This window comes from Callionymus lyra, chromosome 11, assembly GCF_982586985.1.
Source record: "Callionymus lyra chromosome 11, fCalLyr1.hap1.1, whole genome shotgun sequence".
Lineage (NCBI taxonomy): Eukaryota > Metazoa > Chordata > Actinopteri > Syngnathiformes > Callionymidae > Callionymus > Callionymus lyra.
Genome location: NC_141828.1, coordinates 22,505,560 through 22,510,180, shown reverse-complemented (window position 1 = coordinate 22,510,180; position 4,621 = coordinate 22,505,560).

Sequence of the window (4,621 nt, the reverse complement as noted above, 5' to 3'; positions counted from 1 at the left end):
GTGATGGTTCACCCAAAATTCAAACTTCACTCATTTTCTACTCTCATGTTGACTAAGAGTTTGGATTATTTTCAGATTAATCTGTTCCTTTTTGCTCAGTTGTCTTCGTCTTCATCATTGTCCAAAAAGACACTTAAAAACATCCAAATACCTCCAACCACTCGTCTGTAACGTCCCTCTTGTAAAAAAGCCTTGACGTGAGAAATAGTTCTGAAAAAAATATGAAAAAATATGTCTGTATGTCATAAATTAGTTCGTAGCAGAAGTTATCAGTCGCTCAGCTGCTGCCTGACATATTTCCTTATTCAAACACATTGCAAGTGTTTTTTACGCTGCTGGCCTTAGATGTTTTTAAGTGTCTTTTTGGACGAAGACGAAAGACAACTGAGCTCCAGTCACTACATTAAAATGAACAAACATTTTTGTCTATAACTCTTAAAAGGAACAGATTACTCTGAAAAGAATCCCAACCCTTCGACATGAGGGTGAGTAGAAAATAAGTGACATTTTTAGTTTGGTTACAACATTATATGAGAGTAAAAAAAAATATGCCTTTATTACCATGTACAAAAAAAGAAAGAAAAATATACAACATTTTAAAACATTCACATGAACCTAAACATAAATAATGTCAGAATACATCTTCCCATACTACTACCAAATGTAACATATTTAAATTGACACTAAAGTGTTGTAAAAATGTCACACAAAAATATGAATTCACCAACTTTCCTACAGTTTCTCCATAAAATATATACTACTTTTTAAGTCATTTTCAGGTGCTTTGTTTTAATTGGAATTCTGTTTTTGTTTCTTCATCCATCTTCACCTGTCACTCCAGGCGTTGCCCATTTAACCTGCTCCAAATTCCATGAGAATAAACTACTTTTAGACAAGTTTTTCCTCATTATTAAGCAGCAACTGTACTGAAAAAAGTTTTAAAAAAAATCCATGTCACTATATAAAGGCTGTAAAGTATGCTGAAAATGATCAATGACAAAAAGAAAACTCAGATATCTTAGATTTGTTTTAATTAAGTACTAATATCAGTGAGTGAATATAAGTAAATTATTTTGGATAACCTTGCAACTTCGCAGAAAAGACAGGAAAATACATTTAGAAAAAAAGAATTATATTACTATGTACATAGTTGGATAAACTAAAAGACTGTTTAAAGAATATATATATATATATATATATATATATATATATATATATATATATATATATATATATATATATATATATATATATTTATAGCTGTTTATATGTTCAGATTTAAGATAAATCATTATTTGTTGTCCAGAATCCATACCCGGTTAACAGTAATGAAAGGTCTAAGTAAAAAATGTTTTATGTTATGAATGGACCACCATGTTTCCGCCTCATCACATCCATCTCCAGGAGAGGGCAGCAATTCTACATCCAAAGTTACTTAAACGTTCACCCTCTCTGACATCTAACCTCGCGTGTGGTTCACAGAGGGAAGCCTTTCAAAAGGAGGTCCACAGCTGGAACTTTTTTCTCCCAATAAAAGTCTGGTCGGAGTCCTAGTCATTCTCCTGGATCTCATCACACCCTCACTAGAGAAGTGGACTATGATCTATAGAACATGGGAATGAAACGACTTGAAGCAGATTTCATTCACTTCCACTTGAATTGCTTGTCACCCAGGTTTCTCCCTCACTCACTCTCCTCACAGGGAGTTTCACTCCCCCACCTCTCCTTCGGTGCCTCTGCTCCACCCTATAATCTGGCCAGTTCACGGCTCTCATTTGCAGTGGTATATATAGCAGTAATTGTCAGGGTGCAGCAGAAAGACCGGGCCCAGCATGTGGACGCTCTCACAGAGCTGTTTGCAGTAAATCTCCGAGGGTGAGCTGAGGCTGCATGTACATGAACATGAAGGCATACCTTTACAACGCTGGCGTGACATCAATAAGAGATTAAACATCACAAGCTGCGTTCATTAACCAGGACATTACATCTCACTGTCTATTTATGGTCTCCCGCTGAGATCCTCAATTGAATGTGCATCATTATGTGTTTTGCTCTCAACATGATGGAGTAAATTACGTCTCAAGAGGGTATTTCCTTATCAGTAAATATTAGCAGCTCCAGGTGTCGAGTAGGCAGCTGGATCCCTCCCGGTGACAGGTGGTCTGCTGATGATACACATTCCAACACAAGCGCGCACATATGCTGTTGAAGTGGATACAAGACCCAAATGAGAGTAACTTATGATCCCGGCTGAGTGCTAATGAACATTGTCATCAGTTTGTCAGATGAGGCAGAAGCAGCTCATCAGTGTAAAAACAAGACTTCATGACTCAAAAATGTCACGATTCAATTACCGGGATGCAGTTTACAATACAGTACATCATTAATTTGTTGACTGTTATGGGGGCGTAAGCTAAAGAGAAAGTCCGTTAAAGGGCAACTAATGTGAAAACACAACTTTCATGACTCAATCACATGTTTCAAATGTTGAAGTCTTTATCTTCAAGATACAGTAAGTCTCTCATCATAACCATGTTTTGAACTTATTACTTTATAAAGTTCCCGTCTGAAATCTCGACAAACAAGAGGTTACGAGATCGGAATTCATTATGACGTAATAATGGCTTCACTCCTCCTCCAGCCAGCTGTAATCACGCCACACTTTGTTTGTACAACAAGTCCCTTGGAGGTGGACTTCTATGATTGATGACGCCCAGTGACAAACATCGACACTTGACAAACAGAGCAGAGTGGCTGTGGTCCTGGTTAAACAAGATTTAATCTCCAGAAAAACCAAGTGTTTTCAGTGGGCGGGGATTAAGATAATTTTCTAATGTAAATATTTAAATGAAAAGAGAGTTTTGTACAAACAGACACATACTGATGGGTACAATAGAGGTCAAAATCTACTTAAGACACACTTAAATCAACACATTAGTTGCTCTTAAAAGAAGAGAGGTGTATAGCTAATATGTTTGCTGGTACGTAAATAGAAATATGTTTATGATTAAGTTTTTAAACTTAGAGTTTCTTATTCAGTCTAAATGCAACCTAACAATAATATAGTCTGTGAACCCAGAGTGACCGGCGAGGAACTACCAACCACTCTGTCTGTACAAGGAAATTAGGTATTTTAGGAGAAGTTGGCACCAAAAATCCCGTTTTATGGAAGAACATTCCTTGATTATCTGATGCCAGCCAATCCCACATCTGTCTGACTTATGGAACACTGCTTCTGAAGGGAGATGACGAGCAAACTTGTTTTGTACACTCGCTTGTTTGTACGTCAGGGTGGGTGTGGGGGTCACCTCTTTGCTTGTGCTGACAGGTCTGTCTTTCAGCTGGAACACAGAGTCTGCACTGTGACACCGTATCTTCGGCGGTGAGGGTGGAGTCACGCAGGGCGTCCTGAATAAAAGCCTAACCGGTAAACAGGAAGTGGGTGTTCAGGTGATAAAAGGAATAATTGAAACTTTGGCAACCACGGCTATTCTCAACAGGTGACATGGAAAGTTGGCTAGTTGGTTGTTTATAGCAAACTGACATTGGTCAGTGTCCAGCCAGTGGAAAAAGAGTGGACAGAATTGATGTCAAGTTTTTTTCTCTACTTTTAGATACTTTATGAAAATAGGAACCACTGACTTCATAAAACCACTTTTATGTAACACTAAATTGAACAGCAAAAAAAACTAACAGGATAACAGGAAAAATGTAATCTCAGTCCTAAAGTCTTATTTTGGTCAAATTTTTAAAATGCAAAAAAAGGCAAGAGGAACTTGTTACAATATTTCAACTTAACTGCGACTTAAACTGACAAATTCTGTACATCTTATTCAAAATGTTTGTGTATCAAACACTTTCAAACTCATAAACAACAGATGAAGTCATAGTTTTTGGTTTATGTCTTAAACAACATAGCACACAAAAACTGCTAAACTAAAACCAGGAAAACCAGTGAGAACGACACATTTAACGCAATAGTACAACACATCTACATTGACTTTGAACACTAAATTCAGAATGTTTTTTTTTATCTTTTTAATTTGTTCTCAAAATGCTAGAATGTGGCACAGATCATATTCTATCACAAAGTCTCTCAAAGGCCTTAAAAGTGGCTTCAAAAAGCTAGGCTAGCTAAAAGCTAATAACTGCATAACTATTACAGTGAAACATTTACCAATGTGTTTTTTTATTTACAGTTATTGTAGTCTTTGCAAATTTCAATTGTTTTGAAAATAATTAATACTAAGACTGGGATAACTATGTTGATATTAGTTGTTATAATATACTACTTACATCAAGCTAGCGGTGGCTGTAAGAATGCTAGCCTGAAGCCAGAATCCAATTTGTTTTTTTAAATCAAAGTTTTTCTTGTTTTATTTTAAATTACCACTGGAATTCATATTTGCTTCAAAAATAGCCACCAAGACAAAACATTTCTTTCAGTTAATGTATTGTTAAAATGTTCTGTGCAACAGTAAAGGAATGAAACATGGAAAACATAAAGGATTATCCAAACTAATTTTTAAAGTGAGTAAATGAAGGAATGAAGGAACACACAGGATCTATGTAGAGTTGAGTATGTGATGAAGTTTTATTGATTCACAGTAATGATGAACGA